Source organism: Lissotriton vulgaris, unplaced genomic scaffold (assembly GCF_964263255.1).
Source record: "Lissotriton vulgaris unplaced genomic scaffold, aLisVul1.2 SCAFFOLD_2536, whole genome shotgun sequence".
NCBI classification, from domain to species: domain Eukaryota; kingdom Metazoa; phylum Chordata; class Amphibia; order Caudata; family Salamandridae; genus Lissotriton; species Lissotriton vulgaris.
The window spans coordinates 324,370-350,115 of record NW_028250569.1 but is presented as its reverse complement, the minus strand read 5'-3'; the positions used below and the strand labels follow the sequence as shown (position 1 = coordinate 350,115).

The 25,746-nt window shown below is 54.8% G+C and overlaps 6 non-coding genes across 6 annotated transcripts; all 6 read left to right on the top strand.

Annotated features, from left to right (window-relative positions):
* The first annotated feature begins 3,013 nt into the window (after window positions 1-3,013).
* Window positions 3,014-3,132, top strand: LOC147663235 (5S ribosomal RNA). Its single transcript, XR_015305409.1, has one exon. It is a non-coding gene; the product is annotated as a 5S ribosomal RNA (ribosomal RNA).
* A 4,177-nt stretch (window positions 3,133-7,309) lies between these two features.
* On the top strand, window positions 7,310-7,428 carry LOC147663234 (5S ribosomal RNA). The gene has a single exon (XR_015305408.1). It is a non-coding gene; the product is annotated as a 5S ribosomal RNA (ribosomal RNA).
* A 4,181-nt stretch (window positions 7,429-11,609) lies between these two features.
* Window positions 11,610-11,728, top strand: LOC147663233 (5S ribosomal RNA). The gene has a single exon (XR_015305407.1). It is a non-coding gene; the product is annotated as a 5S ribosomal RNA (ribosomal RNA).
* A 4,176-nt stretch (window positions 11,729-15,904) lies between these two features.
* On the top strand, window positions 15,905-16,023 carry LOC147663232 (5S ribosomal RNA). The gene has a single exon (XR_015305406.1). It is a non-coding gene; the product is annotated as a 5S ribosomal RNA (ribosomal RNA).
* A 4,181-nt stretch (window positions 16,024-20,204) lies between these two features.
* LOC147663231 (5S ribosomal RNA) lies at window positions 20,205-20,323 on the top strand. The gene has a single exon (XR_015305405.1). It is a non-coding gene; the product is annotated as a 5S ribosomal RNA (ribosomal RNA).
* Window positions 20,324-24,499: 4,176 nt separating this feature from the next.
* LOC147663230 (5S ribosomal RNA) lies at window positions 24,500-24,618 on the top strand. Its single transcript, XR_015305404.1, has one exon. It is a non-coding gene; the product is annotated as a 5S ribosomal RNA (ribosomal RNA).
* Window positions 24,619-25,746: the final 1,128 nt, after the last annotated feature.

Below are 25,746 nucleotides of genomic sequence, written 5' to 3'. Positions count from 1 at the left end.
CAACACCCAGCTCTGCAGGTTGAAAGGGAGGGAGGGAGGGATGGATGGATGGATGGATGGACACACACACACACACACACACGTTACAACTTTACTTTCTTAATAAATCATTGTCACTAGATCGTATTTATTAATCAAGTATATATTCACTCACTGCTCTATCTCACACGCTGAGGAGCAGTCACACTCGGTCCCCGTGTTCTCTCTTCACGCACTCGCCAATCTCTCTCAAACAGACGCATGTATTTCTCTCCCACGCACATGCATTTCACCCTCGCTCTCTCTCACACTCCAAGCTGATTCCCCTTCTACATCTCCATCACACACGCCTGCCCACTACGGTTGCCCTTCTTTTCGCACATTCGCCACTCTCTCCTTCACACTTTGAGGCAAAACTCACTCACACCCAGCCCTCTTGCTCCCGCCTAGAAACACACACACACTCCGTCACACATACATATAGTATTCTACAAGCAGGGCAAGTAACTTTGGTCACGGCGAGCGTTCACTGACGTCACCTACATCATGGGGCTGTGGCGCGCGGCGGAGCCATCACCGTGAGCGTGCACGTCGGCAGCTCCGCGACTTACTCACGCGCGCGACGAAATCCCATGCGCGAGTGGCCAGTTCTTGTCTCTCCTTCTCCCATTGACGATGCTGGGCGCTTGGCCAGCTCTTGTCTCCACTCGTTGTCAGCTGAGCCGACGACTATAGTTCTCGCAGCGAGAGCGCGCTTTCACGTGCTTTTCGCAGACGAGACCTAAAAAGCGACACTCAACTGCTGCTGCAGGGCTCGGGGAGCTGCCAGGAGGGTTGGGACTGCTACCTTGGTCAGCCAATGAGGGGAGGCAGCAGTCCCTCACTGGTCACAGAGCAGGATGGGGGACAGAGTCAGCGACAGACACTCGGCCGTTGGCACTTCAGGGCTTAAAAACGAAGCGCCCCGCTACGAGGCTATCACGGACGCTCTCCCTTGTCACGAGGGGGAGGGCCTCCAGGACATTTGCTGAGCTGAGGAGGTCAGGCCCACCGGAGCTGTGCCGTCCTCAGCCCAGCAAACTTCAGCTTAGGCAGCCGGGAGCCTGTGCATTTAGCGCATGTTCAGCTCCTGGCTGCCTGGCCTGAACATAAAGAGTGTTTGTCTAGCTGTCCTTTCTTCAGCCTGACGTGCAATCTTTTTCTCCAAAAAGGGCGGGGCAGGGCCTCACTGCCCTTAAGGAGGGGCGGCTGCTGAAGTCAGGCCGCTTACAAGGAGGACCCTTCACCCAGGCAGCACTCAGTCCCTCCTCTGAGTCTCTCTTCTCTATGCACACTGGGGCGGGCCCTGGACATGGATGTGATGTGCATATCAGGCCTCTGTCCCGGATAAATAGGAAAAGGAAACTTGCAGCCAGAGCTGCACAGAAAAAAAAGTGTCACTCCAATGTTTCTGCGGGCGAGCCAGAGTTGAAGAGCGGTAGCCCGGCAGGCGCTGCCACATAGAGCAGTGGCCTGATAGAGTGCCTTAGAGGCCAGTGCAAAGCAAGGCTAGGCACTTGGGGGCAGTTTTACAAGCCCCTTGCGCCTCTTTTACACCGCCGTTGCGACGCAGTGGCGGCGCAAAGCCAGCGCCACTCTGCGGGGTATTTACAACGTGACGCATCTGGGAGATGCATCACGTTGTAAAGCCCTGCACCACATGTAGGCGTTACGGCGCAAGAACGCCTCCCAAAAGTGGCTGAGTGAAATCGACAAGATTTCAGTCAGCTACTTTTAAGGCCATGCTGCGTCAAAACCCTGCGCCTGCTTGAAGCAGGCGTAAGGTTTGACGCAGCATTTCAAGGATAGGGCACCCCCGAGCCTTGCTGGAGCTGCGTCGCGCCTGCGACGCAACTCCAGCAATGCGCCGCCTTTACGGCAGCAGATGCGTCACGCATCTGTCCATTTTTGCCCCATGGTGCGGCGCATCCATGGTGGCGCAGCCGTGACGCACAATAACTGGCGCATCCCTGCTGCCGATATGCAGGGATGCGCCAGTTATTGTAAATGTGCCCCAACGTGAAAAGCCCAGGCTGCGGCTTTGCTAGCTCTCCGGCTGGCACCTGAAGGGAGGTCGGAGCCAGTGTGTGATTGGAAAAGAAGCGAGTGCAAGGCTGGAGGAAGATTTGGCTATCTGTAGCAAGCTTGCCAAGGGTTGTTGGAGTGAAGCGTGCAAGTGAGGTGCAGTGCAGCAGGTTCCAGAGTGGAGGGGGTTGCCAGCACAAGAGACCTGAAGCGGCAGCCTCTCATGCCTACGGCCATACCTGTAGGTATGTTGCCACTCGCTGACACCAAGCTCGGCCCTTGCACAATCACACCTAATCTAACTCGCTAAGAGCACTTTTAAAAAAAAAAAGAAAAAACATATTCTGCTCTCCTCCTCTCCTCTCCGCTTTTTTTTCCTTCTTTTTTTTTTCATGTATTTTATACAAAATCCGGCATGGAGTTTACAATATGCGTGGCCCTTAACTGTAAACTCGAAAACTGAAAGAAAAGGAAGAAAAGCTTTGCCCTAGGACAGAGGGCTCCCAGTGGGGAGCTGCTGCAAGCTGCTGCTGCTGATGATGGGCAGCGCCGGCCCCGGTTCCGGGCCCCCCTCTCTCGGCTGGGAGCGAGCAGGGGGCTGCTGAGGCAGAGAGCCAGGCGGGTGACCTGAAGGGCCCTGGACTACTCGGGCCCTCACCTCACTCGCTCAGTGCAAAGCAAGAAGTGCCTGGAGGCCAGTGCGAAGCAAGGCTAGGCGCTTGTTAAATGAAAAGGCCAGGCTGCTGGTGTGCTGGTGCTGCTGCTGCTGCTAGTGCCGGCCCCTTTCTTTAGAAGGGCGGTCCCAGCTTCAGCAAGCGCGAGAGATGGCCGTGCTTGGCCGTGTGCAGGAACTTTGAAAGGGAGGGCAGGTGTTTAAAGGGACTGGAAGTGTTTAAATGCACTGGAAGGGAGCCTGGTGACGTGACAGGGGCTGGCTCAGCACAAGAGGCCTGCACCGGCAGGCTCTCGTGCCTACGGCCATACCACCCTGAATGCGCCCGATCTCGTCCGATCTCGGAAGCTAAGCAGGGTCGGGCCTGGTTAGTACTTGGATGGGAGACCGCCTGGGAATACCAGGTGCTGTAGGCATTTTGCTTCTCGCTAGAGGCACTTCTGGTTTTTTCTTCTTCTGTTTTTTGGGGGTGGGGGCATTTCTTCTATTCTTTTATTGTATCTTTCTTCAAAAAGAAAACGCCATCAAGTCCACAACACGCAGGGTCCATAACTTTCCATTCGGAAATTGAAAATTCGGCTGAACTTTACACTGGGTCAAAAAAGATGAAACCCTTTGCCCCAAGATAGGACAGGGGACAGGGGACAGGGGACCCACCCCCCAGCGCAGGGTTTTCTTCTGCTGCTGCTGGGCTGCTCCGGGTGCAGGATCGGTTCCTGGTCGCCCTCTTTTGGCCTTCCCCAGTAGCCCGGGAGCAGGGGGAGGGCTGAGGCAGAGAGGCAGGCAGCGAGTGCCGTTCAGTACAACCGAGAAGGGGCGCACACGCATACACACTCACTTACACTCATGCATTCACATGCAGACACTCGTACCCTCCCCCCCCCCCCCCCCCTTTCGGGAGACTCACTCACAAATACACATACACTCATACATACTAACACGCACGAACCAAACAGTCAATAAACAAGCATTTACAACGCAATAGGGGGCGCAGCATTAAAGTTTGAGTTACTGGCATTGTAAATGACAATGCTTTGCATTAACCTTTTTTTATTTTTATTTGCAATTGGTATATAAACATTGTTTGTGAATGGTTAGCTGATGTGGTGGTGTCCCCGAGTGATGTGGTGGTGTCCCTGAGTGACGTGGTGGTACCCTTGAGTGGTGTCTCTGAGTGATGTGGTGGTGTCCCTGAGTGATGCGGTGGTGTTCCTGAGTGAAATGGTGTTTGAGGGTGAGGGTGTGAGGGTGAGAGGGTTGTGAGGGTGAGGGGTGTGAGGCTGTAAGGGCGAGTGAGGGTGTGTGAGGGTGAGTGAGCGTGTGTGAGGGTGAGGGTGTGTGAGGGTGAGGGTGTGTGAGGGTGAGTGATGGTGGGTGAGGGTGAGTGAGGGTGTGTGAGGGTCAGAGGGTGCTGCTTTGGAGGAGGGCGTGAAAACATATGTCAGTGCCCGTGGTCAAAGCAATTAAGATGTAATCCACCATTCTCCCCCTCTCCTGGACCCCATTCATATTCGAATCCCAGTTTTCCCTTTCCCTAAAAAACGCCAACTACTTTATAAGCCGGCCCACATTCCCCTCCCCAACACCCAGCTCTGCAGGTTGAAAGGGAGGGAGGGAGGGATGGATGGATGGATGGATGGACACACACACACACACACACACGTTACAACTTTACTTTCTTAATAAATCATTGTCACTAGATCGTATTTATTAATCAAGTATATATTCACTCACTGCTCTATCTCACACGCTGAGGAGCAGTCACACTCGGTCCCCGTGTTCTCTCTTCACGCACTCGCCAATCTCTCTCAAACAGACGCATGTATTTCTCTCCCACGCACATGCATTTCACCCTCGCTCTCTCTCACACTCCAAGCTGATTCCCCTTCTACATCTCCATCACACACGCCTGCCCACTACGGTTGCCCTTCTTTTCGCACATTCGCCACTCTCTCCTTCACACTTTGAGGCAAAACTCACTCACACCCAGCCCTCTTGCTCCCGCCTAGAAACACACACACACTCCGTCACACATACATATAGTATTCTACAAGCAGGGCAAGTAACTTTGGTCACGGCGAGCGTTCACTGACGTCACCTACATCATGGGGCTGTGGCGCGCGGCGGAGCCATCACCGTGAGCGTGCACGTCGGCAGCTCCGCGACTTACTCACGCGCGCGACGAAATCCCATGCGCGAGTGGCCAGTTCTTGTCTCTCCTTCTCCCATTGACGATGCTGGGCGCTTGGCCAGCTCTTGTCTCCACTCGTTGTCAGCTGAGCCGACGACTATAGTTCTCGCAGCGAGAGCGCGCTTTCACGTGCTTTTCGCAGACGAGACCTAAAAAGCGACACTCAACTGCTGCTGCAGGGCTCGGGGAGCTGCCAGGAGGGTTGGGACTGCTACCTTGGTCAGCCAATGAGGGGAGGCAGCAGTCCCTCACTGGTCACAGAGCAGGATGGGGGACAGAGTCAGCGACAGACACTCGGCCGTTGGCACTTCAGGGCTTAAAAACGAAGCGCCCCGCTACGAGGCTATCACGGACGCTCTCCCTTGTCACGAGGGGGAGGGCCTCCAGGACATTTGCTGAGCTGAGGAGGTCAGGCCCACCGGAGCTGTGCCGTCCTCAGCCCAGCAAACTTCAGCTTAGGCAGCCGGGAGCCTGTGCATTTAGCGCATGTTCAGCTCCTGGCTGCCTGGCCTGAACATAAAGAGTGTTTGTCTAGCTGTCCTTTCTTCAGCCTGACGTGCAATCTTTTTCTCCAAAAAGGGCGGGGCAGGGCCTCACTGCCCTTAAGGAGGGGCGGCTGCTGAAGTCAGGCCGCTTACAAGGAGGACCCTTCACCCAGGCAGCACTCAGTCCCTCCTCTGAGTCTCTCTTCTCTATGCACACTGGGGCGGGCCCTGGACATGGATGTGATGTGCATATCAGGCCTCTGTCCCGGATAAATAGGAAAAGGAAACTTGCAGCCAGAGCTGCACAGAAAAAAAAGTGTCACTCCAATGTTTCTGCGGGCGAGCCAGAGTTGAAGAGCGGTAGCCCGGCAGGCGCTGCCACATAGAGCAGTGGCCTGATAGAGTGCCTTAGAGGCCAGTGCAAAGCAAGGCTAGGCACTTGGGGGCAGTTTTACAAGCCCCTTGCGCCTCTTTTACACCGCCGTTGCGACGCAGTGGCGGCGCAAAGCCAGCGCCACTCTGCGGGGTATTTACAACGTGACGCATCTGGGAGATGCATCACGTTGTAAAGCCCTGCACCACATGTAGGCGTTACGGCGCAAGAACGCCTCCCAAAAGTGGCTGAGTGAAATCGACAAGATTTCAGTCAGCTACTTTTAAGGCCATGCTGCGTCAAAACCCTGCGCCTGCTTGAAGCAGGCGTAAGGTTTGACGCAGCATTTCAAGGATAGGGCACCCCCGAGCCTTGCTGGAGCTGCGTCGCGCCTGCGACGCAACTCCAGCAATGCGCCGCCTTTACGGCAGCAGATGCGTCACGCATCTGTCCATTTTTGCCCCATGGTGCGGCGCATCCATGGTGGCGCAGCCGTGACGCACAATAACTGGCGCATCCCTGCTGCCGATATGCAGGGATGCGCCAGTTATTGTAAATGTGCCCCAACGTGAAAAGCCCAGGCTGCGGCTTTGCTAGCTCTCCGGCTGGCACCTGAAGGGAGGTCGGAGCCAGTGTGTGATTGGAAAAGAAGCGAGTGCAAGGCTGGAGGAAGATTTGGCTATCTGTAGCAAGCTTGCCAAGGGTTGTTGGAGTGAAGCGTGCAAGTGAGGTGCAGTGCAGCAGGTTCCAGAGTGGAGGGGGTTGCCAGCACAAGAGACCTGAAGCGGCAGCCTCTCATGCCTACGGCCATACCTGTAGGTATGTTGCCACTCGCTGACACCAAGCTCGGCCCTTGCACAATCACACCTAATCTAACTCGCTAAGAGCACTTTTAAAAAAAAAAAGAAAAAACATATTCTGCTCTCCTCCTCTCCTCTCCGCTTTTTTTTCCTTCTTTTTTTTTTCATGTATTTTATACAAAATCCGGCATGGAGTTTACAATATGCGTGGCCCTTAACTGTAAACTCGAAAACTGAAAGAAAAGGAAGAAAAGCTTTGCCCTAGGACAGAGGGCTCCCAGTGGGGAGCTGCTGCAAGCTGCTGCTGCTGATGATGGGCAGCGCCGGCCCCGGTTCCGGGCCCCCCTCTCTCGGCTGGGAGCGAGCAGGGGGCTGCTGAGGCAGAGAGCCAGGCGGGTGACCTGAAGGGCCCTGGACTACTCGGGCCCTCACCTCACTCGCTCAGTGCAAAGCAAGAAGTGCCTGGAGGCCAGTGCGAAGCAAGGCTAGGCGCTTGTTAAATGAAAAGGCCAGGCTGCTGGTGTGCTGGTGCTGCTGCTGCTGCTAGTGCCGGCCCCTTTCTTTAGAAGGGCGGTCCCAGCTTCAGCAAGCGCGAGAGATGGCCGTGCTTGGCCGTGTGCAGGAACTTTGAAAGGGAGGGCAGGTGTTTAAAGGGACTGGAAGTGTTTAAATGCACTGGAAGGGAGCCTGGTGACGTGACAGGGGCTGGCTCAGCACAAGAGGCCTGCACCGGCAGGCTCTCGTGCCTACGGCCATACCACCCTGAATGCGCCCGATCTCGTCCGATCTCGGAAGCTAAGCAGGGTCGGGCCTGGTTAGTACTTGGATGGGAGACCGCCTGGGAATACCAGGTGCTGTAGGCATTTTGCTTCTCGCTAGAGGCACTTCTGGTTTTTTCTTCTTCTGTTTTTTGGGGGTGGGGGCATTTCTTCTATTCTTTTATTGTATCTTTCTTCAAAAAGAAAACGCCATCAAGTCCACAACACGCAGGGTCCATAACTTTCCATTCGGAAATTGAAAATTCGGCTGAACTTTACACTGGGTCAAAAAAGATGAAACCCTTTGCCCCAAGATAGGACAGGGGACAGGGGACAGGGGACCCACCCCCCAGCGCAGGGTTTTCTTCTGCTGCTGCTGGGCTGCTCCGGGTGCAGGATCGGTTCCTGGTCGCCCTCTTTTGGCCTTCCCCAGTAGCCCGGGAGCAGGGGGAGGGCTGAGGCAGAGAGGCAGGCAGCGAGTGCCGTTCAGTACAACCGAGAAGGGGCGCACACGCATACACACTCACTTACACTCATGCATTCACATGCAGACACTCGTACCCTCCCCCCCCCCCCCCCCCTTTCGGGAGACTCACTCACAAATACACATACACTCATACATACTAACACGCACGAACCAAACAGTCAATAAACAAGCATTTACAACGCAATAGGGGGCGCAGCATTAAAGTTTGAGTTACTGGCATTGTAAATGACAATGCTTTGCATTAACCTTTTTTTATTTTTATTTGCAATTGGTATATAAACATTGTTTGTGAATGGTTAGCTGATGTGGTGGTGTCCCCGAGTGATGTGGTGGTGTCCCTGAGTGACGTGGTGGTACCCTTGAGTGGTGTCTCTGAGTGATGTGGTGGTGTCCCTGAGTGATGCGGTGGTGTTCCTGAGTGAAATGGTGTTTGAGGGTGAGGGTGTGAGGGTGAGAGGGTTGTGAGGGTGAGGGGTGTGAGGCTGTAAGGGCGAGTGAGGGTGTGTGAGGGTGAGTGAGCGTGTGTGAGGGTGAGGGTGTGTGAGGGTGAGGGTGTGTGAGGGTGAGTGATGGTGGGTGAGGGTGAGTGAGGGTGTGTGAGGGTCAGAGGGTGCTGCTTTGGAGGAGGGCGTGAAAACATATGTCAGTGCCCGTGGTCAAAGCAATTAAGATGTAATCCACCATTCTCCCCCTCTCCTGGACCCCATTCATATTCGAATCCCAGTTTTCCCTTTCCCTAAAAAACGCCAACTACTTTATAAGCCGGCCCACATTCCCCTCCCCAACACCCAGCTCTGCAGGTTGAAAGGGAGGGAGGGAGGGATGGATGGATGGATGGATGGATGGACACACACACACACACACACACGTTACAACTTTACTTTCTTAATAAATCATTGTCACTAGATCGTATTTATTAATCAAGTATATATTCACTCACTGCTCTATCTCACACGCTGAGGAGCAGTCACACTCGGTCCCCGTGTTCTCTCTTCACGCACTCGCCAATCTCTCTCAAACAGACGCATGTATTTCTCTCCCACGCACATGCATTTCACCCTCGCTCTCTCTCACACTCCAAGCTGATTCCCCTTCTACATCTCCATCACACACGCCTGCCCACTACGGTTGCCCTTCTTTTCGCACATTCGCCACTCTCTCCTTCACACTTTGAGGCAAAACTCACTCACACCCAGCCCTCTTGCTCCCGCCTAGAAACACACACACACTCCGTCACACATACATATAGTATTCTACAAGCAGGGCAAGTAACTTTGGTCACGGCGAGCGTTCACTGACGTCACCTACATCATGGGGCTGTGGCGCGCGGCGGAGCCATCACCGTGAGCGTGCACGTCGGCAGCTCCGCGACTTACTCACGCGCGCGACGAAATCCCATGCGCGAGTGGCCAGTTCTTGTCTCTCCTTCTCCCATTGACGATGCTGGGCGCTTGGCCAGCTCTTGTCTCCACTCGTTGTCAGCTGAGCCGACGACTATAGTTCTCGCAGCGAGAGCGCGCTTTCACGTGCTTTTCGCAGACGAGACCTAAAAAGCGACACTCAACTGCTGCTGCAGGGCTCGGGGAGCTGCCAGGAGGGTTGGGACTGCTACCTTGGTCAGCCAATGAGGGGAGGCAGCAGTCCCTCACTGGTCACAGAGCAGGATGGGGGACAGAGTCAGCGACAGACACTCGGCCGTTGGCACTTCAGGGCTTAAAAACGAAGCGCCCCGCTACGAGGCTATCACGGACGCTCTCCCTTGTCACGAGGGGGAGGGCCTCCAGGACATTTGCTGAGCTGAGGAGGTCAGGCCCACCGGAGCTGTGCCGTCCTCAGCCCAGCAAACTTCAGCTTAGGCAGCCGGGAGCCTGTGCATTTAGCGCATGTTCAGCTCCTGGCTGCCTGGCCTGAACATAAAGAGTGTTTGTCTAGCTGTCCTTTCTTCAGCCTGACGTGCAATCTTTTTCTCCAAAAAGGGCGGGGCAGGGCCTCACTGCCCTTAAGGAGGGGCGGCTGCTGAAGTCAGGCCGCTTACAAGGAGGACCCTTCACCCAGGCAGCACTCAGTCCCTCCTCTGAGTCTCTCTTCTCTATGCACACTGGGGCGGGCCCTGGACATGGATGTGATGTGCATATCAGGCCTCTGTCCCGGATAAATAGGAAAAGGAAACTTGCAGCCAGAGCTGCACAGAAAAAAAAGTGTCACTCCAATGTTTCTGCGGGCGAGCCAGAGTTGAAGAGCGGTAGCCCGGCAGGCGCTGCCACATAGAGCAGTGGCCTGATAGAGTGCCTTAGAGGCCAGTGCAAAGCAAGGCTAGGCACTTGGGGGCAGTTTTACAAGCCCCTTGCGCCTCTTTTACACCGCCGTTGCGACGCAGTGGCGGCGCAAAGCCAGCGCCACTCTGCGGGGTATTTACAACGTGACGCATCTGGGAGATGCATCACGTTGTAAAGCCCTGCACCACATGTAGGCGTTACGGCGCAAGAACGCCTCCCAAAAGTGGCTGAGTGAAATCGACAAGATTTCAGTCAGCTACTTTTAAGGCCATGCTGCGTCAAAACCCTGCGCCTGCTTGAAGCAGGCGTAAGGTTTGACGCAGCATTTCAAGGATAGGGCACCCCCGAGCCTTGCTGGAGCTGCGTCGCGCCTGCGACGCAACTCCAGCAATGCGCCGCCTTTACGGCAGCAGATGCGTCACGCATCTGTCCATTTTTGCCCCATGGTGCGGCGCATCCATGGTGGCGCAGCCGTGACGCACAATAACTGGCGCATCCCTGCTGCCGATATGCAGGGATGCGCCAGTTATTGTAAATGTGCCCCAACGTGAAAAGCCCAGGCTGCGGCTTTGCTAGCTCTCCGGCTGGCACCTGAAGGGAGGTCGGAGCCAGTGTGTGATTGGAAAAGAAGCGAGTGCAAGGCTGGAGGAAGATTTGGCTATCTGTAGCAAGCTTGCCAAGGGTTGTTGGAGTGAAGCGTGCAAGTGAGGTGCAGTGCAGCAGGTTCCAGAGTGGAGGGGGTTGCCAGCACAAGAGACCTGAAGCGGCAGCCTCTCATGCCTACGGCCATACCTGTAGGTATGTTGCCACTCGCTGACACCAAGCTCGGCCCTTGCACAATCACACCTAATCTAACTCGCTAAGAGCACTTTTAAAAAAAAAAAGAAAAAACATATTCTGCTCTCCTCCTCTCCTCTCCGCTTTTTTTTCCTTCTTTTTTTTTTCATGTATTTTATACAAAATCCGGCATGGAGTTTACAATATGCGTGGCCCTTAACTGTAAACTCGAAAACTGAAAGAAAAGGAAGAAAAGCTTTGCCCTAGGACAGAGGGCTCCCAGTGGGGAGCTGCTGCAAGCTGCTGCTGCTGATGATGGGCAGCGCCGGCCCCGGTTCCGGGCCCCCCTCTCTCGGCTGGGAGCGAGCAGGGGGCTGCTGAGGCAGAGAGCCAGGCGGGTGACCTGAAGGGCCCTGGACTACTCGGGCCCTCACCTCACTCGCTCAGTGCAAAGCAAGAAGTGCCTGGAGGCCAGTGCGAAGCAAGGCTAGGCGCTTGTTAAATGAAAAGGCCAGGCTGCTGGTGTGCTGGTGCTGCTGCTGCTGCTAGTGCCGGCCCCTTTCTTTAGAAGGGCGGTCCCAGCTTCAGCAAGCGCGAGAGATGGCCGTGCTTGGCCGTGTGCAGGAACTTTGAAAGGGAGGGCAGGTGTTTAAAGGGACTGGAAGTGTTTAAATGCACTGGAAGGGAGCCTGGTGACGTGACAGGGGCTGGCTCAGCACAAGAGGCCTGCACCGGCAGGCTCTCGTGCCTACGGCCATACCACCCTGAATGCGCCCGATCTCGTCCGATCTCGGAAGCTAAGCAGGGTCGGGCCTGGTTAGTACTTGGATGGGAGACCGCCTGGGAATACCAGGTGCTGTAGGCATTTTGCTTCTCGCTAGAGGCACTTCTGGTTTTTTCTTCTTCTGTTTTTTGGGGGTGGGGGCATTTCTTCTATTCTTTTATTGTATCTTTCTTCAAAAAGAAAACGCCATCAAGTCCACAACACGCAGGGTCCATAACTTTCCATTCGGAAATTGAAAATTCGGCTGAACTTTACACTGGGTCAAAAAAGATGAAACCCTTTGCCCCAAGATAGGACAGGGGACAGGGGACAGGGGACCCACCCCCCAGCGCAGGGTTTTCTTCTGCTGCTGCTGGGCTGCTCCGGGTGCAGGATCGGTTCCTGGTCGCCCTCTTTTGGCCTTCCCCAGTAGCCCGGGAGCAGGGGGAGGGCTGAGGCAGAGAGGCAGGCAGCGAGTGCCGTTCAGTACAACCGAGAAGGGGCGCACACGCATACACACTCACTTACACTCATGCATTCACATGCAGACACTCGTACCCTCCCCCCCCCCCCCCCCTTTCGGGAGACTCACTCACAAATACACATACACTCATACATACTAACACGCACGAACCAAACAGTCAATAAACAAGCATTTACAACGCAATAGGGGGCGCAGCATTAAAGTTTGAGTTACTGGCATTGTAAATGACAATGCTTTGCATTAACCTTTTTTTATTTTTATTTGCAATTGGTATATAAACATTGTTTGTGAATGGTTAGCTGATGTGGTGGTGTCCCCGAGTGATGTGGTGGTGTCCCTGAGTGACGTGGTGGTACCCTTGAGTGGTGTCTCTGAGTGATGTGGTGGTGTCCCTGAGTGATGCGGTGGTGTTCCTGAGTGAAATGGTGTTTGAGGGTGAGGGTGTGAGGGTGAGAGGGTTGTGAGGGTGAGGGGTGTGAGGCTGTAAGGGCGAGTGAGGGTGTGTGAGGGTGAGTGAGCGTGTGTGAGGGTGAGGGTGTGTGAGGGTGAGGGTGTGTGAGGGTGAGTGATGGTGGGTGAGGGTGAGTGAGGGTGTGTGAGGGTCAGAGGGTGCTGCTTTGGAGGAGGGCGTGAAAACATATGTCAGTGCCCGTGGTCAAAGCAATTAAGATGTAATCCACCATTCTCCCCCTCTCCTGGACCCCATTCATATTCGAATCCCAGTTTTCCCTTTCCCTAAAAAACGCCAACTACTTTATAAGCCGGCCCACATTCCCCTCCCCAACACCCAGCTCTGCAGGTTGAAAGGGAGGGAGGGAGGGATGGATGGATGGATGGATGGACACACACACACACACACACACGTTACAACTTTACTTTCTTAATAAATCATTGTCACTAGATCGTATTTATTAATCAAGTATATATTCACTCACTGCTCTATCTCACACGCTGAGGAGCAGTCACACTCGGTCCCCGTGTTCTCTCTTCACGCACTCGCCAATCTCTCTCAAACAGACGCATGTATTTCTCTCCCACGCACATGCATTTCACCCTCGCTCTCTCTCACACTCCAAGCTGATTCCCCTTCTACATCTCCATCACACACGCCTGCCCACTACGGTTGCCCTTCTTTTCGCACATTCGCCACTCTCTCCTTCACACTTTGAGGCAAAACTCACTCACACCCAGCCCTCTTGCTCCCGCCTAGAAACACACACACACTCCGTCACACATACATATAGTATTCTACAAGCAGGGCAAGTAACTTTGGTCACGGCGAGCGTTCACTGACGTCACCTACATCATGGGGCTGTGGCGCGCGGCGGAGCCATCACCGTGAGCGTGCACGTCGGCAGCTCCGCGACTTACTCACGCGCGCGACGAAATCCCATGCGCGAGTGGCCAGTTCTTGTCTCTCCTTCTCCCATTGACGATGCTGGGCGCTTGGCCAGCTCTTGTCTCCACTCGTTGTCAGCTGAGCCGACGACTATAGTTCTCGCAGCGAGAGCGCGCTTTCACGTGCTTTTCGCAGACGAGACCTAAAAAGCGACACTCAACTGCTGCTGCAGGGCTCGGGGAGCTGCCAGGAGGGTTGGGACTGCTACCTTGGTCAGCCAATGAGGGGAGGCAGCAGTCCCTCACTGGTCACAGAGCAGGATGGGGGACAGAGTCAGCGACAGACACTCGGCCGTTGGCACTTCAGGGCTTAAAAACGAAGCGCCCCGCTACGAGGCTATCACGGACGCTCTCCCTTGTCACGAGGGGGAGGGCCTCCAGGACATTTGCTGAGCTGAGGAGGTCAGGCCCACCGGAGCTGTGCCGTCCTCAGCCCAGCAAACTTCAGCTTAGGCAGCCGGGAGCCTGTGCATTTAGCGCATGTTCAGCTCCTGGCTGCCTGGCCTGAACATAAAGAGTGTTTGTCTAGCTGTCCTTTCTTCAGCCTGACGTGCAATCTTTTTCTCCAAAAAGGGCGGGGCAGGGCCTCACTGCCCTTAAGGAGGGGCGGCTGCTGAAGTCAGGCCGCTTACAAGGAGGACCCTTCACCCAGGCAGCACTCAGTCCCTCCTCTGAGTCTCTCTTCTCTATGCACACTGGGGCGGGCCCTGGACATGGATGTGATGTGCATATCAGGCCTCTGTCCCGGATAAATAGGAAAAGGAAACTTGCAGCCAGAGCTGCACAGAAAAAAAAGTGTCACTCCAATGTTTCTGCGGGCGAGCCAGAGTTGAAGAGCGGTAGCCCGGCAGGCGCTGCCACATAGAGCAGTGGCCTGATAGAGTGCCTTAGAGGCCAGTGCAAAGCAAGGCTAGGCACTTGGGGGCAGTTTTACAAGCCCCTTGCGCCTCTTTTACACCGCCGTTGCGACGCAGTGGCGGCGCAAAGCCAGCGCCACTCTGCGGGGTATTTACAACGTGACGCATCTGGGAGATGCATCACGTTGTAAAGCCCTGCACCACATGTAGGCGTTACGGCGCAAGAACGCCTCCCAAAAGTGGCTGAGTGAAATCGACAAGATTTCAGTCAGCTACTTTTAAGGCCATGCTGCGTCAAAACCCTGCGCCTGCTTGAAGCAGGCGTAAGGTTTGACGCAGCATTTCAAGGATAGGGCACCCCCGAGCCTTGCTGGAGCTGCGTCGCGCCTGCGACGCAACTCCAGCAATGCGCCGCCTTTACGGCAGCAGATGCGTCACGCATCTGTCCATTTTTGCCCCATGGTGCGGCGCATCCATGGTGGCGCAGCCGTGACGCACAATAACTGGCGCATCCCTGCTGCCGATATGCAGGGATGCGCCAGTTATTGTAAATGTGCCCCAACGTGAAAAGCCCAGGCTGCGGCTTTGCTAGCTCTCCGGCTGGCACCTGAAGGGAGGTCGGAGCCAGTGTGTGATTGGAAAAGAAGCGAGTGCAAGGCTGGAGGAAGATTTGGCTATCTGTAGCAAGCTTGCCAAGGGTTGTTGGAGTGAAGCGTGCAAGTGAGGTGCAGTGCAGCAGGTTCCAGAGTGGAGGGGGTTGCCAGCACAAGAGACCTGAAGCGGCAGCCTCTCATGCCTACGGCCATACCTGTAGGTATGTTGCCACTCGCTGACACCAAGCTCGGCCCTTGCACAATCACACCTAATCTAACTCGCTAAGAGCACTTTTAAAAAAAAAAAGAAAAAACATATTCTGCTCTCCTCCTCTCCTCTCCGCTTTTTTTTCCTTCTTTTTTTTTTCATGTATTTTATACAAAATCCGGCATGGAGTTTACAATATGCGTGGCCCTTAACTGTAAACTCGAAAACTGAAAGAAAAGGAAGAAAAGCTTTGCCCTAGGACAGAGGGCTCCCAGTGGGGAGCTGCTGCAAGCTGCTGCTGCTGATGATGGGCAGCGCCGGCCCCGGTTCCGGGCCCCCCTCTCTCGGCTGGGAGCGAGCAGGGGGCTGCTGAGGCAGAGAGCCAGGCGGGTGACCTGAAGGGCCCTGGACTACTCGGGCCCTCACCTCACTCGCTCAGTGCAAAGCAAGAAGTGCCTGGAGGCCAGTGCGAAGCAAGGCTAGGCGCTTGTTAAATGAAAAGGCCAGGCTGCTGGTGTGCTGGTGCTGCTGCTGCTGCTAGTGCCGGCCCCTTTCTTTAGAAGGGCGGTCCCAGCTTCAGCAAGCGCGAGAGATGGCCGTGCTTGGCCGTGTGCAGGAACTTTGAAAGGGAGGGCAGGTGTTTAAAGGGACTGGAAGTGTTTAAATGCACTGGAAGGGAGCCTGGTGACGTGACAGGGGCTGGCTCAGCACAAGAGGCCTGCACCGGCAGGCTCTCGTGCCTACGGCCATACCACCCTGAATGCGCCCGATCTCGTCCGATCTCGGAAGCTAAGCAGGGTCGGGCCTGGTTAGTACTTGGATGGGAGACCGCCTGGGAATACCAGGTGCTGTAGGCATTTTGCTTCTCGCTAGAGGCACTTCTGGTTTTTTCTTCTTCTGTTTTTTGGGGGTGGGGGCATTTCTTCTATTCTTTTATTGTATCTTTCTTCAAAAAGAAAACGCCATCAAGTCCACAACACGCAGGGTCCATAACTTTCCATTCGGAAATTGAAAATTCGGCTGAACTTTACACTGGGTCAAAAAAGATGAAACCCTTTGCCCCAAGATAGGACAGGGGACAGGGGACAGGGGACCCACCCCCCAGCGCAGGGTTTTCTTCTGCTGCTGCTGGGCTGCTCCGGGTGCAGGATCGGTTCCTGGTCGCCCTCTTTTGGCCTTCCCCAGTAGCCCGGGAGCAGGGGGAGGGCTGAGGCAGAGAGGCAGGCAGCGAGTGCCGTTCAGTACAACCGAGAAGGGGCGCACACGCATACACACTCACTTACACTCATGCATTCACATGCAGACACTCGTACCCTCCCCCCCCCCCCCCCCCTTTCGGGAGACTCACTCACAAATACACATACACTCATACATACTAACACGCACGAACCAAACAGTCAATAAACAAGCATTTACAACGCAATAGGGGGCGCAGCATTAAAGTTTGAGTTACTGGCATTGTAAATGACAATGCTTTGCATTAACCTTTTTTTATTTTTATTTGCAATTGGTATATAAACATTGTTTGTGAATGGTTAGCTGATGTGGTGGTGTCCCCGAGTGATGTGGTGGTGTCCCTGAGTGACGTGGTGGTACCCTTGAGTGGTGTCTCTGAGTGATGTGGTGGTGTCCCTGAGTGATGCGGTGGTGTTCCTGAGTGAAATGGTGTTTGAGGGTGAGGGTGTGAGGGTGAGAGGGTTGTGAGGGTGAGGGGTGTGAGGCTGTAAGGGCGAGTGAGGGTGTGTGAGGGTGAGTGAGCGTGTGTGAGGGTGAGGGTGTGTGAGGGTGAGGGTGTGTGAGGGTGAGTGATGGTGGGTGAGGGTGAGTGAGGGTGTGTGAGGGTCAGAGGGTGCTGCTTTGGAGGAGGGCGTGAAAACATATGTCAGTGCCCGTGGTCAAAGCAATTAAGATGTAATCCACCATTCTCCCCCTCTCCTGGACCCCATTCATATTCGAATCCCAGTTTTCCCTTTCCCTAAAAAACGCCAACTACTTTATAAGCCGGCCCACATTCCCCTCCCCAACACCCAGCTCTGCAGGTTGAAAGGGAGGGAGGGAGGGATGGATGGATGGATGGATGGATGGACACACACACACACACACACACGTTACAACTTTACTTTCTTAATAAATCATTGTCACTAGATCGTATTTATTAATCAAGTATATATTCACTCACTGCTCTATCTCACACGCTGAGGAGCAGTCACACTCGGTCCCCGTGTTCTCTCTTCACGCACTCGCCAATCTCTCTCAAACAGACGCATGTATTTCTCTCCCACGCACATGCATTTCACCCTCGCTCTCTCTCACACTCCAAGCTGATTCCCCTTCTACATCTCCATCACACACGCCTGCCCACTACGGTTGCCCTTCTTTTCGCACATTCGCCACTCTCTCCTTCACACTTTGAGGCAAAACTCACTCACACCCAGCCCTCTTGCTCCCGCCTAGAAACACACACACACTCCGTCACACATACATATAGTATTCTACAAGCAGGGCAAGTAACTTTGGTCACGGCGAGCGTTCACTGACGTCACCTACATCATGGGGCTGTGGCGCGCGGCGGAGCCATCACCGTGAGCGTGCACGTCGGCAGCTCCGCGACTTACTCACGCGCGCGACGAAATCCCATGCGCGAGTGGCCAGTTCTTGTCTCTCCTTCTCCCATTGACGATGCTGGGCGCTTGGCCAGCTCTTGTCTCCACTCGTTGTCAGCTGAGCCGACGACTATAGTTCTCGCAGCGAGAGCGCGCTTTCACGTGCTTTTCGCAGACGAGACCTAAAAAGCGACACTCAACTGCTGCTGCAGGGCTCGGGGAGCTGCCAGGAGGGTTGGGACTGCTACCTTGGTCAGCCAATGAGGGGAGGCAGCAGTCCCTCACTGGTCACAGAGCAGGATGGGGGACAGAGTCAGCGACAGACACTCGGCCGTTGGCACTTCAGGGCTTAAAAACGAAGCGCCCCGCTACGAGGCTATCACGGACGCTCTCCCTTGTCACGAGGGGGAGGGCCTCCAGGACATTTGCTGAGCTGAGGAGGTCAGGCCCACCGGAGCTGTGCCGTCCTCAGCCCAGCAAACTTCAGCTTAGGCAGCCGGGAGCCTGTGCATTTAGCGCATGTTCAGCTCCTGGCTGCCTGGCCTGAACATAAAGAGTGTTTGTCTAGCTGTCCTTTCTTCAGCCTGACGTGCAATCTTTTTCTCCAAAAAGGGCGGGGCAGGGCCTCACTGCCCTTAAGGAGGGGCGGCTGCTGAAGTCAGGCCGCTTACAAGGAGGACCCTTCACCCAGGCAGCACTCAGTCCCTCCTCTGAGTCTCTCTTCTCTATGCACACTGGGGCGGGCCCTGGACATGGATGTGATGTGCATATCAGGCCTCTGTCCCGGATAAATAGGAAAAGGAAACTTGCAGCCAGAGCTGCACAGAAAAAAAAGTGTCACTCCAATGTTTCTGCGGGCGAGCCAGAGTTGAAGAGCGGTAGCCCGGCAGGCGCTGCCACATAGAGCAGTGGCCTGATAGAGTGCCTTAGAGGCCAGTGCAAAGCAAGGCTAGGCACTTGGGGGCAGTTTTACAAGCCCCTTGCGCCTCTTTTACACCGCCGTTGCGACGCAGTGGCGGCGCAAAGCCAGCGCCACTCTGCGGGGTATTTACAACGTGACGCATCTGGGAGATGCATCACGTTGTAAAGCCCTGCACCACATGTAGGCGTTACGGCGCAAGAACGCCTCCCAAAAGTGGCTGAGTGAAATCGACAAGATTTCAGTCAGCTACTTTTAAGGCCATGCTGCGTCAAAACCCTGCGCCTGCTTGAAGCAGGCGTAAGGTTTGACGCAGCATTTCAAGGATAGGGCACCCCCGAGCCTTGCTGGAGCTGCGTCGCGCCTGCGACGCAACTCCAGCAATGCGCCGCCTTTACGGCAGCAGATGCGTCACGCATCTGTCCATTTTTGCCCCATGGTGCGGCGCATCCATGGTGGCGCAGCCGTGACGCACAATAACTGGCGCATCCCTGCTGCCGATATGCAGGGATGCGCCAGTTATTGTAAATGTGCCCCAACGTGAAAAGCCCAGGCTGCGGCTTTGCTAGCTCTCCGGCTGGCACCTGAAGGGAGGTCGGAGCCAGTGTGTGATTGGAAAAGAAGCGAGTGCAAGGCTGGAGGAAGATTTGGCTATCTGTAGCAAGCTTGCCAAGGGTTGTTGGAGTGAAGCGTGCAAGTGAGGTGCAGTGCAGCAGGTTCCAGAGTGGAGGGGGTTGCCAGCACAAGAGACCTGAAGCGGCAGCCTCTCATGCCTACGGCCATACCTGTAGGTATGTTGCCACTCGCTGACACCAAGCTCGGCCCTTGCACAATCACACCTAATCTAACTCGCTAAGAGCACTTTTAAAAAAAAAAAGAAAAAACATATTCTGCTCTCCTCCTCTCCTCTCCGCTTTTTTTTCCTTCTTTTTTTTTTCATGTATTTTATACAAAATCCGGCATGGAGTTTACAATATGCGTGGCCCTTAACTGTAAACTCGAAAACTGAAAGAAAAGGAAGAAAAGCTTTGCCCTAGGACAGAGGGCTCCCAGTGGGGAGCTGCTGCAAGCTGCTGCTGCTGATGATGGGCAGCGCCGGCCCCGGTTCCGGGCCCCCCTCTCTCGGCTGGGAGCGAGCAGGGGGCTGCTGAGGCAGAGAGCCAGGCGGGTGACCTGAAGGGCCCTGGACTACTCGGGCCCTCACCTCACTCGCTCAGTGCAAAGCAAGAAGTGCCTGGAGGCCAGTGCGAAGCAAGGCTAGGCGCTTGTTAAATGAAAAGGCCAGGCTGCTGGTGTGCTGGTGCTGCTGCTGCTGCTAGTGCCGGCCCCTTTCTTTAGAAGGGCGGTCCCAGCTTCAGCAAGCGCGAGAGATGGCCGTGCTTGGCCGTGTGCAGGAACTTTGAAAGGGAGGGCAGGTGTTTAAAGGGACTGGAAGTGTTTAAATGCACTGGAAGGGAGCCTGGTGACGTGACAGGGGCTGGCTCAGCACAAGAGGCCTGCACCGGCAGGCTCTCGTGCCTACGGCCATACCACCCTGAATGCGCCCGATCTCGTCCGATCTCGGAAGCTAAGCAGGGTCGGGCCTGGTTAGTACTTGGATGGGAGACCGCCTGGGAATACCAGGTGCTGTAGGCATTTTGCTTCTCGCTAGAGGCACTTCTGGTTTTTTCTTCTTCTGTTTTTTGGGGGTGGGGGCATTTCTTCTATTCTTTTATTGTATCTTTCTTCAAAAAGAAAACGCCATCAAGTCCACAACACGCAGGGTCCATAACTTTCCATTCGGAAATTGAAAATTCGGCTGAACTTTACACTGGGTCAAAAAAGATGAAACCCTTTGCCCCAAGATAGGACAGGGGACAGGGGACAGGGGACCCACCCCCCAGCGCAGGGTTTTCTTCTGCTGCTGCTGGGCTGCTCCGGGTGCAGGATCGGTTCCTGGTCGCCCTCTTTTGGCCTTCCCCAGTAGCCCGGGAGCAGGGGGAGGGCTGAGGCAGAGAGGCAGGCAGCGAGTGCCGTTCAGTACAACCGAGAAGGGGCGCACACGCATACACACTCACTTACACTCATGCATTCACATGCAGACACTCGTACCCTCCCCCCCCCCCCCCCCTTTCGGGAGACTCACTCACAAATACACATACACTCATACATACTAACACGCACGAACCAAACAGTCAATAAACAAGCATTTACAACGCAATAGGGGGCGCAGCATTAAAGTTTGAGTTACTGGCATTGTAAATGACAATGCTTTGCATTAACCTTTTTTTATTTTTATTTGCAATTGGTATATAAACATTGTTTGTGAATGGTTAGCTGATGTGGTGGTGTCCCCGAGTGATGTGGTGGTGTCCCTGAGTGACGTGGTGGTACCCTTGAGTGGTGTCTCTGAGTGATGTGGTGGTGTCCCTGAGTGATGCGGTGGTGTTCCTGAGTGAAATGGTGTTTGAGGGTGAGGGTGTGAGGGTGAGAGGGTTGTGAGGGTGAGGGGTGTGAGGCTGTAAGGGCGAGTGAGGGTGTGTGAGGGTGAGTGAGCGTGTGTGAGGGTGAGGGTGTGTGAGGGTGAGGGTGTGTGAGGGTGAGTGATGGTGGGTGAGGGTGAGTGAGGGTGTGTGAGGGTCAGAGGGTGCTGCTTTGGAGGAGGGCGTGAAAACATATGTCAGTGCCCGTGGTCAAAGCAATTAAGATGTAATCCACCATTCTCCCCCTCTCCTGGACCCCATTCATATTCGAATCCCAGTTTTCCCTTTCCCTAAAAAACGCCAACTACTTTATAAGCCGGCCCACATTCCCCTCCCCAACACCCAGCTCTGCAGGTTGAAAGGGAGGGAGGGAGGGATGGATGGATGGATGGATGGACACACACACACACACACACACGTTACAACTTTACTTTCTTAATAAATCATTGTCACTAGATCGTATTTATTAATCAAGTATATATTCACTCACTGCTCTATCTCACACGCTGAGGAGCAGTCACACTCGGTCCCCGTGTTCTCTCTTCACGCACTCGCCAATCTCTCTCAAACAGACGCATGTATTTCTCTCCCACGCACATGCATTTCACCCTCGCTCTCTCTCACACTCCAAGCTGATTCCCCTTCTACATCTCCATCACACACGCCTGCCCACTACGGTTGCCCTTCTTTTCGCACATTCGCCACTCTCTCCTTCACACTTTGAGGCAAAACTCACTCACACCCAGCCCTCTTGCTCCCGCCTAGAAACACACACACACTCCGTCACACATACATATAGTATTCTACAAGCAGGGCAAGTAACTTTGGTCACGGCGAGCGTTCACTGACGTCACCTACATCATGGGGCTGTGGCGCGCGGCGGAGCCATCACCGTGAGCGTGCACGTCGGCAGCTCCGCGACTTACTCACGCGCGCGACGAAATCCCATGCGCGAGTGGCCAGTTCTTGTCTCTCCTTCTCCCATTGACGATGCTGGGCGCTTGGCCAGCTCTTGTCTCCACTCGTTGTCAGCTGAGCCGACGACTATAGTTCTCGCAGCGAGAGCGCGCTTTCACGTGCTTTTCGCAGACGAGACCTAAAAAGCGACACTCAACTGCTGCTGCAGGGCTCGGGGAGCTGCCAGGAGGGTTGGGACTGCTACCTTGGTCAGCCAATGAGGGGAGGCAGCAGTCCCTCACTGGTCACAGAGCAGGATGGGGGACAGAGTCAGCGACAGACACTCGGCCGTTGGCACTTCAGGGCTTAAAAACGAAGCGCCCCGCTACGAGGCTATCACGGACGCTCTCCCTTGTCACGAGGGGGAGGGCCTCCAGGACATTTGCTGAGCTGAGGAGGTCAGGCCCACCGGAGCTGTGCCGTCCTCAGCCCAGCAAACTTCAGCTTAGGCAGCCGGGAGCCTGTGCATTTAGCGCATGTTCAGCTCCTGGCTGCCTGGCCTGAACATAAAGAGTGTTTGTCTAGCTGTCCTTTCTTCAGCCTGACGTGCAATCTTTTTCTCCAAAAAGGGCGGGGCAGGGCCTCACTGCCCTTAAGGAGGGGCGGCTGCTGAAGTCAGGCCGCTTACAAGGAGGACCCTTCACCCAGGCAGCACTCAGTCCCTCCTCTGAGTCTCTCTTCTCTATGCACACTGGGGCGGGCCCTGGACATGGATGTGATGTGCATATCAGGCCTCTGTCCCGGATAAATAGGAAAAGGAAACTTGCAGCCAGAGCTGCACAGAAAAAAAAGTGTCACTCCAATGTTTCTGCGGGCGAGCCAGAGTTGAAGAGCGGTAGCCCGGCAGGCGCTGCCACATAGAGCAGTGGCCTGATAGAGTGCCTTAGAGGCCAGTGCAAAGCAAGGCTAGGCACTTGGGGGCAGTTTTACAAGCCCCTTGCGCCTCTTTTACACCGCCGTTGCGACGCAGTGGCGGCGCAAAGCCAGCGCCACTCTGCGGGGTATTTACAACGTGACGCATCTGGGAGATGCATCACGTTGTAAAGCCCTGCACCACATGTAGGCGTTACGGCGCAAGAACGCCTCCCAAAAGTGGCTGAGTGAAATCGACAAGATTTCAGTCAGCTACTTTTAAGGCCATGCTGCGTCAAAACCCTGCGCCTGCTTGAAGCAGGCGTAAGGTTTGACGCAGCATTTCAAGGATAGGGCACCCCCGAGCCTTGCTGGAGCTGCGTCGCGCCTGCGACGCAACTCCAGCAATGCGCCGCCTTTACGGCAGCAGATGCGTCACGCATCTGTCCATTTTTGCCCCATGGTGCGGCGCATCCATGGTGGCGCAGCCGTGACGCACAATAACTGGCGCATCCCTGCTGCCGATATGCAGGGATGCGCCAGTTATTGTAAATGTGCCCCAACGTGAAAAGCCCAGGCTGCGGCTTTGCTAGCTCTCCGGCTGGCACCTGAAGGGAGGTCGGAGCCAGTGTGTGATTGGAAAAGAAGCGAGTGCAAGGCTGGAGGAAGATTTGGCTATCTGTAGCAAGCTTGCCAAGGGTTGTTGGAGTGAAGCGTGCAAGTGAGGTGCAGTGCAGCAGGTTCCAGAGTGGAGGGGGTTGCCAGCACAAGAGACCTGAAGCGGCAGCCTCTCATGCCTACGGCCATACCTGTAGGTATGTTGCCACTCGCTGACACCAAGCTCGGCCCTTGCACAATCACACCTAATCTAACTCGCTAAGAGCACTTTTAAAAAAAAAAAGAAAAAACATATTCTGCTCTCCTCCTCTCCTCTCCGCTTTTTTTTCCTTCTTTTTTTTTTCATGTATTTTATACAAAATCCGGCATGGAGTTTACAATATGCGTGGCCCTTAACTGTAAACTCGAAAACTGAAAGAAAAGGAAGAAAAGCTTTGCCCTAGGACAGAGGGCTCCCAGTGGGGAGCTGCTGCAAGCTGCTGCTGCTGATGATGGGCAGCGCCGGCCCCGGTTCCGGGCCCCCCTCTCTCGGCTGGGAGCGAGCAGGGGGCTGCTGAGGCAGAGAGCCAGGCGGGTGACCTGAAGGGCCCTGGACTACTCGGGCCCTCACCTCACTCGCTCAGTGCAAAGCAAGAAGTGCCTGGAGGCCAGTGCGAAGCAAGGCTAGGCGCTTGTTAAATGAAAAGGCCAGGCTGCTGGTGTGCTGGTGCTGCTGCTGCTGCTAGTGCCGGCCCCTTTCTTTAGAAGGGCGGTCCCAGCTTCAGCAAGCGCGAGAGATGGCCGTGCTTGGCCGTGTGCAGGAACTTTGAAAGGGAGGGCAGGTGTTTAAAGGGACTGGAAGTGTTTAAATGCACTGGAAGGGAGCCTGGTGACGTGACAGGGGCTGGCTCAGCACAAGAGGCCTGCACCGGCAGGCTCTCGTGCCTACGGCCATACCACCCTGAATGCGCCCGATCTCGTCCGATCTCGGAAGCTAAGCAGGGTCGGGCCTGGTTAGTACTTGGATGGGAGACCGCCTGGGAATACCAGGTGCTGTAGGCATTTTGCTTCTCGCTAGAGGCACTTCTGGTTTTTTCTTCTTCTGTTTTTTGGGGGTGGGGGCATTTCTTCTATTCTTTTATTGTATCTTTCTTCAAAAAGAAAACGCCATCAAGTCCACAACACGCAGGGTCCATAACTTTCCATTCGGAAATTGAAAATTCGGCTGAACTTTACACTGGGTCAAAAAAGATGAAACCCTTTGCCCCAAGATAGGACAGGGGACAGGGGACAGGGGACCCACCCCCCAGCGCAGGGTTTTCTTCTGCTGCTGCTGGGCTGCTCCGGGTGCAGGATCGGTTCCTGGTCGCCCTCTTTTGGCCTTCCCCAGTAGCCCGGGAGCAGGGGGAGGGCTGAGGCAGAGAGGCAGGCAGCGAGTGCCGTTCAGTACAACCGAGAAGGGGCGCACACGCATACACACTCACTTACACTCATGCATTCACATGCAGACACTCGTACCCTCCCCCCCCCCCCCCCCCTTTCGGGAGACTCACTCACAAATACACATACACTCATACATACTAACACGCACGAACCAAACAGTCAATAAACAAGCATTTACAACGCAATAGGGGGCGCAGCATTAAAGTTTGAGTTACTGGCATTGTAAATGACAATGCTTTGCATTAACCTTTTTTTATTTTTATTTGCAATTGGTATATAAACATTGTTTGTGAATGGTTAGCTGATGTGGTGGTGTCCCCGAGTGATGTGGTGGTGTCCCTGAGTGACGTGGTGGTACCCTTGAGTGGTGTCTCTGAGTGATGTGGTGGTGTCCCTGAGTGATGCGGTGGTGTTCCTGAGTGAAATGGTGTTTGAGGGTGAGGGTGTGAGGGTGAGAGGGTTGTGAGGGTGAGGGGTGTGAGGCTGTAAGGGCGAGTGAGGGTGTGTGAGGGTGAGTGAGCGTGTGTGAGGGTGAGGGTGTGTGAGGGTGAGGGTGTGTGAGGGTGAGTGATGGTGGGTGAGGGTGAGTGAGGGTGTGTGAGGGTCAGAGGGTGCTGCTTTGGAGGAGGGCGTGAAAACATATGTCAGTGCCCGTGGTCAAAGCAATTAAGATGTAATCCACCATTCTCCCCCTCTCCTGGACCCCATTCATATTCGAATCCCAGTTTTCCCTTTCCCTAAAAAACG